Source organism: Delphinapterus leucas, chromosome 4 (assembly GCF_059928025.1).
Source record: "Delphinapterus leucas isolate spDelLeu-1000000601 "Yukka" chromosome 4, BTC_Dleu_Yukka2, whole genome shotgun sequence".
Lineage (NCBI taxonomy): Eukaryota > Metazoa > Chordata > Mammalia > Artiodactyla > Monodontidae > Delphinapterus > Delphinapterus leucas.
Window position 1 is genome coordinate 15,647,188 of NC_143132.1, and position 12,971 is coordinate 15,660,158.

General features: G+C 36.5%; 1 protein-coding gene across 3 annotated transcripts in view; it reads right to left on the minus strand.

The window, feature by feature from the left end:
* BACH1 (BTB domain and CNC homolog 1) overlaps positions 1-11,009 on the minus strand; it is an 81,036-nt gene extending 70,027 nt beyond the window's left edge. For 2 of the 3 annotated variants that reach the window (XM_089910342.1, XM_089910343.1), the window contains exon 1: positions 10,606-11,009. The gene's annotated coding sequence lies outside the window, so the exon portion shown is untranslated. The remainder of the gene's footprint in view (positions 1-10,605) is intronic. The other variant, XM_089910345.1, reaches the window with a different exon arrangement.
* Positions 11,010-12,971: the final 1,962 nt, after the last annotated feature.

Sequence of the window (12,971 nt, forward strand, 5' to 3'; positions counted from 1 at the left end):
CTCCTTGTTGTTTATATGTCAACTTCCATTAATAGTATCAACTGCCTTCTGCCAGTCTACCTTTTTCTCTTCTATGATTCCTCTGGCTTCCTCAAAACCAATCACCAAATCCCGTGGATTTTTCCTCTGTAATATCCTTAATATCTGGTACTTTTCTCCCCTTTTGTCTATTCCCACTGCTTCAGGCCTTCATCATTTCTTTTATTTTAATAAACCTTTTATTGAAGTAAAGCATACATACAGAAAAATGAACAAATCATAAGTGTACAACTTAAATTTTTTAATTCACATGTATGTGAATACATGTATTTAACCACAACCTAGATCAATATATCAAATTTCCCATTACCCCAGATGAATCCCTGGTGTTGCCTCCCAATAATTACCTGTGTCCCTAAAAGATAGCCACTATTCTGAAACTAACACCATAAATTTTGCCTGTTTTTGTAAACTTCATGTAAGTGAGACTGTATGGTATACAGTCTTGTGTCTGGCTTCTTTAGCTCTACATTATTTTTGCAGAATTCGTCCCTGTTATTAGGAGTTGCCATGATATGCATATTTCATTGTTGTGTATGAATATACTACAATGTATGTATTCATTTTACTATTGGTGGGCATGTGGGTTGTTTCTACTTTGGGGCTATTATGAATAAAGTTACCATGAACATATAAATGTTTCTGATGAATGAATATACATGTATGTATTGGGTATAAAACGAGGAGTAGAATTGCTAGGTCAAAGGGTATGCAGATGTTCAGCATTAGTAGATACTGCCTAACAATTTTCCAAAATGGTTGTTTAAAATACATTCCTACTAGTGATGTATGAGAGTTCCAATTGTTTCACATCCATCAAAACAATTGGCATTGTTCATTTTTAAGTTTCACCCATTCTGGTAGTCATGTAATGATATTTCACTGTGGTTTTAACTTACATTTCTAAGATATTAATCCCATTTCATAAATATAATCACCATTTCAAAATCCTATTATAATATAATCACTATTTCAAAATCCTATTATATGAAGTCTTACTTTAGTCTTTTGCCATTTTCTATTGGATTGTCTGTATTTTTCTTAATGAGTCCCAAGAAGATATTTTTCAAGTATACATTCTGGACATATGTCCTTTGTCAGTTTTTTTCTCATCCTGTGTCTTGACTTTCAATCTCTTAATTGTGTTTGGTTTTGTTTAATCAACTTTAAGGAGATAAAATTTATGCACCATTAGCTGCACGATTTTAAGTGTGCAGTTCTGTGACTTTTGACAATGTAGACACATGTGTAATGCCAATCACAGAGTACATTTCCAGCATCTCAGAAAAGTCCCTCATGCCCCTTTGCCTTCTCCCCCTTCTCCTCCTCCAGGCAACGCTGATCTGATTTCTATTATCATAGTTTAGTTTTGCCTGATCTTAAGGCTTATGTAAAGGAATCAGAAAGTAGATTCAACCATGTTATTTGTTGCATGTGTGAGTAGTTCATTCACTTTATTGCTGAGTATACATTTGTATGGCTGAAACACAATTTGTTTATCCATTCGCCTGTTGAAAGACATTTGGGTTGTTTCAGCTTTGGACTGTTGTAGATAAAGCTACTATAAATATTCTTGTACATGTTTTTTGTAGATATATATTTTTAGCTCCCTTATTTCCCTAGAAATGGAATTGCTGGGGCTCGTATAGGTGTATGTATAACTTTATAAGAAATTGCCAAACTGTTTTTCAAATTTTGTAACATTTTACACTTCCATCAGCAATGTGTAAGCATTCCACACATGCTCTCCAATACTTGATACTGTCAATCTTTTAAACATTGAGGTGTATTTCTATTTCAGTGACAACTAATAATAATCTTTTCACCTTTTCAAGTGTCTATTTGCCATCCCCATATTTTCTTTTGGGTAGTATCTATTCAAGTTTTTGCCCATTGTCTATTGATTATTTGTACTTTTATTACTGATGTCTAAGAGTTCTTTTATGTGTTCTGGATACAAGAGGCATATACACATATAGTGTAAGTGAAAGTGAGAGAGAAAGACAGACAGAACATTTGATCCCAGTCTTTTCTGTGGCTTGCCTTTTAATTTTTTTGTTGGTATATTATTCTGAAGTCCCCCCTATCAAGTTTGCTTTTTATGATTAGTGTTTTTTGAGTCCCATCCTAGAAATCTATGCCAATAGTAAAATCTTGAAGCTATTCTCTTATGTCTCTTCTGGAAGTTTTATCATTTTAGCTTTTACACTGAGGTCTATTTTCCATCTTAAATAGATTTTTGCAGGTGGCATGAGGTAGATATCAAGGTTAATTTTCTTCCTCATATAGGCATCCAAATTCTCCACACCATTTATTGAAATTATTTCCCCCATTGATTTGACTTGGCATTTTGTCAAAAATTGATTACCATGTAACTGTGGAACAATTTCTGGGCTATTCTTTCCTTTGGCTCTTTTGGTCTATCCTTACACAGATATTATACTATCTCAATTATGGTAATTTTAAAGTGTGTTTTAAAATCAGGCATGTAAATTATCCAATGTTTTTCTTGTTTTTTTCAGAATTTTTTGGCTATTCTTGGTCCTTTGCAGTCCATAAAAATTTTAGAAACTAAAAAAATTCTTAAAGCATTCTGAGATTTTATTCTGAATAGTGTTGTCTATAGATCATTTCTGGGGATAATTTATATCTTAATCTTGAATCTTCTAATACTTGAACATGATATATTTCGTATATATTTCACTATTTCTCTGCAATGTTTCTGTCATTTACAATATACTGGAGGTAATAGCCAGTTCCATAAGGCAAGAAAAATAAATAAAAGGAATAAAAAATGGATAGCAGTAAAATGTTATATTAACAGTTGATATGCTTTTTATGTAGAAAACTGTAAGAAAAATATTTTAGCTTACCAGAACCTTAATTAAAATCTAATGCTTATGAAGTACTGCATAAGAAAATCATCAGTTTTAAAATTATATTAAATTCAACAAGCATTTAAAAACATTTTTATCTGTATATACTTCTAAAACATGTATACTTTTGTTTTCACCTTTATTAAAAAAAGGTAGCAAGCTGTAGATAATTTCTTGGTACTTGGTATTTTCCACTTGATATTGAATTTGTAACATTTATCCTGTGGTAAGTGTTACAGTATTTTATTAGTTAAGAATGCTGTATAATATTCTACTGTGTGGTTATACAATAGTTCTTTAATCCACTCTCCTGTTGTTTAGCATTGGAGTTTTTTCCAGGTTTTTGCTATTGTGAACAATACTGCTATGAACATTCTTACAGGGTGCTCTTACCTTGCCCATCATACATTGGCAAGAGTTTCTCCTGGATATATTCCTAAGGGTAGAATTGCCAGGTCACCTGATATATGAATATTCAGCATTAAGAGATAATGCCAGTCTATTTTCCAAAGTGATAAGTTCTATTTATATGCCCACTAGTAACACATAAAACATTCAACAGCTATTCAAGACTTTTCCTTTCTTTTTTTAATTAAAAGCTACTATAACCTTAGTACTATCCTTAAATACAAATGAGAAATATAACCCTGTCCTGGAGAAGAACACAATCTAAATGAGAAGAAAAATTGTATCTAAAACAATTAGAAAGCAATTCCAAAATATTATATAAATGTCATGACAGCTCCTTATAGGGCGATAGTAAACCTCAGACTTTTTTGTGAATGTACCCCTGATGCTACAAGAACTGGAACTTGCAGTTAGTCCCCCTTACACCTCCTTCCCAACTCTCCTTATCAAAGCTGGGGACTTGGTACAAACTTCAAAATTCATTTGAAGTTTAATATTTCATTGTAATTTTTTGTCATTACTCTAAAATATAATCATTTTATTACAATATAAAGTAATATTTTTATCGCTGATCTTTGAGTACAATTGATAGCCCAAAATTATGTGACACATTTATCTTGTTAATCTGCTCTTACTAGCATATTCATAAGTATATATATATATATATCTCAGTTTAAGAAACACAGTTATAAGTGGTGGGTATGTCTTGGATTTTCTTGCATGATCTCAATATCCATTTTTGGATTTCACATTGGAAATGTTTTCAAACTGTTTCAAAAGACTTTTTGCATACCACATGTTTCTTTTGAAAAATAAATACTTTCTTAATGTTGAAATGTCGTATTTACTTTGAAGGGACAGATTAAGTGTGTTTATTTGTCAAAAATCTGTGCTATACAGCATTATTCTAACTACCATTTATCTTTACAGGAAAAGTCAGTGAAACTATATTGCTTGAATTATGCGTGCCATCTTTTAATACATCTTTTAATTACTTTGGCAAAAATTAAGTCAGGAACTTCTGTGTTATTAATCTGTATATTACATATGAATAAAACTGAGTTTATATTTTTCAGTTTTAGGCAAATTAAATGAATAAAGCTGGAATCTCTAATATTTTCTTAATTTACCTCTATTTTGGAGCCCAGTGCTCTGGTGAATAATGAAAGTAATGCTTATTGTTCTACTTTCTTTTCTTCTCTTTGTCTCAAACAGGCTACACCACAATATTGAGAAAGGGAAGAAGGGGATAGCAATTTCTATATTTTTTCCAAGATATCTGTTCTATTCATTTGATACTATTAAATTAACATTTGATACTATGTGATGTTGTTGAATTTTAACTATCTTTTGGAGTTTTCACTGAAAGTAGAAAAATAAAGTACAATATTGTGGTCACAATTCTGTGATTGTTGTGTTGAAATGCATTTTTAGTTTTTTTCTTAATTGGTCTTTATTGACCTAGAGTGACCAAGTGTTCCAGTTTTCCAGGGACTGAGAGGGTTCCTGGCATTTGGGACAGTCAGTGCTAACCCACGGAAAGTCCTGGGTAAACTGGGATAAGAGGGTTCCCCTTCACTGATGCCCATTCAACTGACTTTCAAATGACATGAGTACATTGTACTTCTTTTTGCCCAGTGGCTTTTGTCTTTTTCTATATGAAAGCTTGGAGGAAACTGAGCAGCGCAAAGAAGAGGAATGTTGGGTAGTTTTCAGTTTTCTAAATGATTTTGATAAGAAACATGTCACAAACCTTTCCTGAAATAATACTTCTGTATTCTGAGTAGTCATTTCTTAAAACCCTAAGGTAATTGGTATGATTCTGAATGTTACTTGTTATAGGGAATTTCCTCAGGAAAAAAAGGTTGTATAAGCATAAATAAAATTGGATTTTTTTTTAAAGTGATCTGGAAAATTATGAATCTTCCCTTCAAAATGCAAACACAGTCATCTAATTAAATGTTTAAATGATGCTTCAAACTGGCATACTAATTTGGAGCACATTTATATTGGAGTCATATTTTTATACACTGCATATTTTTGCAGCGAATTGAAGTTCTTTATATAATTAATGTTATGTTTTTACTCATTTAATTGGAGTTGAAGCATTAAATTGCCTATTTTAAAGGGAAATATAGAAATTTTACTTACAGCTTTTCTTTTATGATGTTTTTAGTCAGAGCTATGAATCGTTTCATGTTGAATCAGCAATATAACCCCCAATTATATCATTAGTTCTATGACAAAATACTGTTTTTAAATGATGACGTTTCTGAGAATACATTGCAAATAGAGTAGGAATGGTTTTTTTGGGGTTTTTTTTGCGGTATGCGGGCCTCTCACTGTTGTGGCCTCTCCCGTTGTGGAGCACAGGCTCCAGATGCGCAGGCTCAGCGGCCATGGCTCACGGGCCCAGCCGCTCCGCGGCATGTGGGATCTTCCCGGACCGGGACACGAACCCGTGTCCCCTGCATCGGCAGGCGGACTCTCAACCACTACGCCACCAGGGAGGCCCCAAGTAGGAATGTTTTTATATTATAATATGATATTTCAAAATGCAAAGTCTATATTATTCACTTATATACACATAATCAGAGTGTGCGTGTGTGTGTGTGTGTGTATGTGTGTGTGTGTGTGTGTGTGTGTGAATGGGAGGGGTGGGGGGAAAATGAATCCTGACCACTAAGCAACAGAAACCTGCTCTCTGTTTCTCAGTGCTCTCAAGCTTAACTGTGCACACGAGTCACCTGGGGAGCTTGTAGAAGTGCAGATTCTGATTCTGGGGTAGGTCTGGGTGGTTGCCAAGATTCTGTCTTTGCAACCAGCTCTCAAGTGACACTGATGCTCCCAGCTGCTGACACCCTTTGAGCAGCGAGGTCTAGTAAGTCTATATGAGGTAGAATGTACCCTCCCCCCAGTCACTCTTACAGCTTTACCCTGCGGTACATTCTTAATAGCATTATTCCTACCCCAATCATCTTATTTCCTTATTTATTTACAGATGTGTCTGTCTTTCTACCAGGGTCCATGAGGGCAGGTACCTTTTCTTTCTTATTCAGTCCTGTATCTCCAGTGTCTACAACATGATAAGCCATTACTTCTAAAGATCTATTGGTTAAGTAATGTATTTGCACAAAGATATAGTATATATGCTGTGTAGGTTACCAGATACACACCATGTATATATCAGGCAGGGGACTGGTGATTAAGAGCATGACTCTTATCTGCACTCCCTGGCTGTGTGACACCAGCAAGTGACGTAATATCTCCTGCTTCTATGTCCTCAACCATAAAGTGAGTGTAGTAATAACGACAATCACAATACTGTTGTGAAGACTAAATAAGTTGCAACCTGTGACAAACTTAGAAATGTGCCTGGAGCATAATAAATATAATATAAATGTGAGCTCTTGAGCTATAATGTTTTACCACTGATAGGTATTTTTATTTACAAAACCTAGAAGCTTCCTGAAGGCAGTAGGCATGCCCTGTGTTCTGTCTGAAAGGGATCAAGACTAGATGGATGATTTTTAAACTGTGCTTCTCAGAGACACAGAGAATCTATATAAATCTCCAAGGGCTAGCTCTGAGGGGAAGGTGGCTGAAAAGCTGGGCAGGACACAGCTGCCCACCTGCCACCACCACCACTCAAACAAAGCAACGCCACCCTCTCTTTCATTATTGACATTTCAAATAAGCTTCCCAAATAAAGGGATGTGTTGCTTTAAAAAACAAGCAAACGACTAATTTGAGAACCAAAGGATAAGGTGGTGTCCAAAGCTTTATTCAGCTCTATAATCTTATCAATCCCTAAAAAGTAAGGCATTAAAATAGCACAGCTTATGACCCATAGCAGTTTTCAGGTAGGTGTTCAATGTATATTGATATTATTGTGTATTATGTTTTGATTATATCATGTATTATATTTTATTATTATATCTAATGTATTGATGACATATTAACATATATTAAATCAATTAGTGGTGGAAGCTCAGTTCAGGTTCAGCAGGTTGGAGATCGTGGCTGCTGACTTGAGATGCATCTAAAAGTGAGGAAATAGGACAGGAGCAGCCTCTGCTCTTTAGAAACAAGTATCTGAGGGAAGGCAATAGCACCTGAAGAGGTTTCAAGATCAAAGGAAGATTCTTTAATGGATGCTGGACAGATGTGGGCATTCATTTTGGTTTTTAGCCCCATGTACTTAATTCATTTCATCAAATATTTATGGTCCTGTTCAATTATGTGCTCCTACTTTTCCTTCAGACAAGACTATCAGCCCTGACTGCCCATTAGAATTACCAGCGGGAGCTTCCAAACAATGCCTATTCTCTGACGGTGAAAACATACACTATGGAGGAGGGTCTCCCGCGTGCTTTTGTTGCTGATGTCCTGTCAAAGCTCCCCAAGACAATTCTAACGTTTGAATTGTTTTAGACTTTGTTGGAAAACTGTTTTAGACTTTTAAGCTTTGTTTCAAATCAAAATGTCTAGGATTTACATCAATAAGTTTTTAACTTGTTAATCAAAATGTATTCAATTTGCCTCTTAAATAGTTGCTGTTTACAGTTTTGTCGCTGCTTCAATGTGATGTATATTAAATCGTGTGGTCAGAATATTTAATGAACAGATTACCAATTTTATAATGAAATTCCAAGAAAGACATAATTTGATATATGAGAATTTACTTTAATGAAAGTATATACTTGCCTTTGGGCCAAATAGAAGTATTGATATATATAATGTGAATTCCAGCTTATTAATCAAGTTATTCAAGTATAAAACCTGGAAACCAGAGGTTGGACAGAAGAATGGTTTTCCATGGCCCCCTCATACTAAAGTCCACTTAGCCTCCTTTGGAATTCCAGAAATCAGCAGGAGAGTGACTAAGAGGTGTGGAGGAAAGGACTCCAGTATTGGACCAATCGGGCTTAAATGCTGGCTCTACCCCCTACCCTCAAGAACAAACTCCTGAATTTTTCTGAGCCCCCTGAGAAATGCCACCTATTTCTCATCGTTCTTTTGAGTTGTAGATGTGATAATAATTATAAAGGACCCAGCAAAGCATCCAACATATTGCAAAGATAAATATCTCTACCACTGATGACAACAGTAAGAGCAAAAAACATGTCCATTGATCATTTTCTGTGTGCCAGGCTCTGGGTTATGTGCTTTTTATATACCACCTCATTTACTTAGAATTCAGCTTGGTCCCTCTTGTAAAACTTAGTCTTTTAGTAGGAGATGGAAAGAAGAATGAGATAATAAAGTGAGGAAAAGCTTTCAGACTCCTTGCCATGGCAATGTCTGGGGTCTACCTTACTGCCTGGTGTGAAACTACACAATACTTTTAACATATCACATGATTTTAAAATAAGCCCCATACCTAAATGGTCATATGTGCTTCAAACTTCTATTAAATAGGAAGAGATCATCACAATTATGACATGTACAAAATTGGGTATATCTTAACGCTTAGCTTTATAAATATATCATTAGTGAAGTTAGAAGTGTCCCTTTAATTCATTGCCTTGCAGTAGGACATAGACCCAGGCCATTCGACTCAGGTGTATTTAACCATTGGCCAGCACTGCTTCAAGGCAAGTGCAAGATCTCTTACTTGTTTATTCATGGAGCTGTTCATTACATTGAACACGGCCTTCCTATCCAAAAAGCTGTTTCCTACAGACAGACATAACTAAACCCAAGAAAATGTAATAGAGTACTATTTTCATTTAGTTGATGTTTTTCCCAAAATAACCAAAATATAAATTTTGAAGAACATTACACTCAAACATCCAGTATCATCTATGTTATTACCTAGGTGTAGTTATCTCAGTTACTAACCTCTAACATTTCTGAATCACTGCTGAGTCAAATCCTGTTTTTTTCCTCTGGTTTAACTAATTCAAATTCATGGCGACATCTCTTAATTTGGAAAATGAGTTTCCCAGAGTTTATCTGGCTTCTCGGCATCTGTGTGTTCAGAGACCTGGCAAGTACTTTCAGCCAACATATGATCGCCTTAAAAAGTGTGGTTTATAGCTAGATCCTACAGCTTACGATGAAAAATATAAAATTCCTTCCAGGTCTCTCTCGCTCTCTTGCTCTCTCTTTCATTTGTCTCTTATTTCTGCACCCAGTAAAATGAGAAATATTAGTCACATAGTCACACCATCACTCTTGACTTCAGTGAAACATGATCTTTCTCCAATTTATGAGCTGCCTGACAGCTTTCCTCTAAGTCTTCATCAATGTTTCATATCTGAAAAATTCCGTACCTTCCTCTAGCTAAATTTTGATCAGCATCTCAAATACAGTTTTTAGAGAAAGACCTCTAATATGTACTTCTTTCTGCCATCAAGACTGTGTTACTGTAGTTTAGCTTATGAAAGATCTTATTCCTTAAATCATATTTAACCACTACATATTAAAACTTAAGGGGCTTCCCTGATGGCACAGTGGTTAAGAATCCGCCTGCCAATGCAGGGGACACGGGTTCAAGCCCTGGTCCAGGAAGATCCCACATGCCACAGAGCAACAGAGCCTGTGTGCCACAACTACTGAGCCTGTGCTCTAGAGCCTGCATGCCACAACTACTGAAGCCCGCGTGCCTAGAGCCCGTGCTCCGCAACAAGAGAAGCCACTTCAATGAGAAGTCCGTGCACAGCAACAAAGAACAAATGCAGCCAAAAATAAAATATAAATAAATTAATTAATTTTTAAAAAACTTAAGCAACGATATGATATACCTTCTCCATAATTATAATATAGGATATCTACATCATATGTTACGATCATTTGCAGCATTTTTGTAAAAATCCAGCATTTTATAAATTAATTCTTGTGAATTCTCTTCCTGAGCTAAGTAGACAATTCCTAATAGACCATGCCAGATGCTGTGCCTTCTACTTTGGCTACTAAGTTGCCAGAAGAAAGTTAGGGAATAATAAGTAAAGCTAACATGAACTGAAACTGTATCATGGGCAGTTACCATTCTATTTACACATATTAACATTTAATGCTTATGATAATCTGACCAGATGGTTCCTATTCTTATCCCTGTTTACCATTAAGAAACTGAGGAGCCTCAGCAAGTGCTAGCCTGGTGAAGAAGTTCAGGGTAGAGGCACGGCCGCCAAAGCAGGAGTGAGAGCAACTTGACACGGGGAGGGAGACCCCAAAGAGGCCGCAGCCGCAGGAGGCCGGAGACATGGCCGCTGTCGGCCTTCCCCAAGACTTCGACCGGGCCCCTCAGGCCATGTAACGGCGGAGCCCCACCCACCTCACAGACCCCGTCCTGCCTCACATCGCTGACCCAGTCGCCCTGTAGCCAGAATGAGCTGAAGTCTGAAAATTGCTCAGCAGTACCAGGCATAGCACTGGCCTCTTCTCTTGTGGTTTCACTTGCCAATGGCCACTTTCTTGATAATTCTGAGCTCTTCTCACAAGTGTCCATCCAGTGGCATCTACCCCAGCTGCGTGGCTGATGAGGTCTTGGTGCTCCACCCTTGGTGCTCCAGTCAAGCCTGAGCCACTGAGGTGGAAAAGCTGAGTTCAGGACATTGGACCACCAGACGTCCTGGCCCCACGTAATATCAATCGGTGAGAGCTCTCCCAGAGATCTCTGTCTCAACACTAAAACCCAGCTCCACCCAATGGCAAGCAAGCTCCAGTGCTGGACGCCCCATGCCAAAAAACTAGCAAGACAGGAACTCAACCCCACCCATTAGGAGAGAGGCTGCCTAAAATCATACTAAGATCTCAGTCATCCCAAAACACAACAATGGACGTGGCCTGGTGCACCAGAAAGACAAGATCAAGCCCCACCCACCAGAACACAGGCATCAGTCACTTCTAAAAGGAAGCCTACACAAGCCACTAAACCAACCACACCCACTGGGGGCAGACACCAAAAACAACAGGAACGATGAACCTGCAGGCTGACAAAGAAGACCCCAAACACAGTAAGATAAACAAAATGAGAAGACAGAGAAGTACACAGCAGATGAAGGAGGAAGGTAAAAACCCACCAGACCAAACAAATGAAGAGGAAATAGGCAGTCTACCTGAGAAAGAATTCAGAATAATGATAGTAAAGATGATCCAAAATCTTGGAAATAGATTGGAGAAAATACAAGAAACGTTTAACAAGGACCTAGAAGAATGAAAGAGCAAACAAACAATGATGAACAACACAATAAATGAAATTAAAAATTCTCTAGAAGGAATCAATACTAGAATAACTGAGGCAGAAGAATGGATAAGTGACCTGGAAGATAAAATAGTGGAACTAATTACTGCAGAGCAGAATAAAAAAAAAGGAATGAAAAGAATGGAGGACAGTCTCAGAGACTTCTGAGACTACATTAAGTGCACAAACATTCAAATTACAGGGGTCCCAGAAGAAGAGAAAAAGAAAGGGACTGGGAAAATATTTGAAAAGATTATAGTTGAAAACTTCTGTAATATGGGAAAAGACATAGTTAATCAAGTCCAGGAAGCACAGAGAGTCCCTTGGATAAATCCAAGGAGAAACACACCAAAACACATACTAATCAAACTATCAAAAATTAAATAGAAAGAAAACATATTAAAAGCAGCAAGGGAAAAACAACAAATAATGTACAAGGGAATCCCCCTAAGGTTAAGAGCTGATCTTTCACCAGAAACCCTGCAAGCCAGAAGGGAGTGTCAGGACATATTTAAAGTGATGAAAGGGAAAAACGTACAACCAAGATTACTCTACCCAGCAGGATCTCATTCAGATTCAACAGAGAAATTAAAAGCTTTACAGACAAGCAAAAGCTAAGAGAATTCAGCACCATCAAACCAGCTTTACAACAAATGCTAAAGGAACTTCTCTAGGCAACAAAAACACAAGAGAAGAAAAAGACCTACAATAACAAACCCAAAACAGTTAAGAAAATGGTAATAGAAACATACATATCAATAATTACCTTAAATGTAAATGGATTAAATGCTCCAAACAAAAGACATACACTGGTTGAATGGATACAAAAACAAGACCCATATATATGCTGTCTACAAGAGACCCACTTTCAGACTGAAAGTGAGGGGATGGAAAAAGATCTTCCATGCAAATGGAAATCAAAAGAAAGCTGGAGTAGCAGTTCTTATATCAGACCAAATAGACTTTTAAAAAAAGACTATTAGAAGAGACAGAGAAGGACACTACATAATGATCAAGAGAACAATCCAAGAAGAAGATATAACCATTGTAAATATTATGCACCCAACATAGGAGCACCTCAATGCATAAGGCAACTGCTAACAGCCATAACAGAGGAAATCAACAGTAACACAATAATAGTAGGGGACTTTAACACCCCACTTTCACCAATGGACAGATCATCCAAAATGAAAATAAATAACGAAACACAAGCTTTAAATGACACGTTAAACAAGATGGACTTAATTGATATTTATACGGCATTCCATCTAAAAAAAACAGAATACACTTTCTTCTCAAATGCACAAAGAACATTCTCCAGGATAGATCATATCTTGGGTCACAAACCAAGCCTTGGTAAATTTTAAAAAATTGAAATCCTATCAAGTATCTTTTGTGACCACAACACTATGAGACTAGATATCAATTACAGGAAAAAATCTGTAAAAAATACAAAC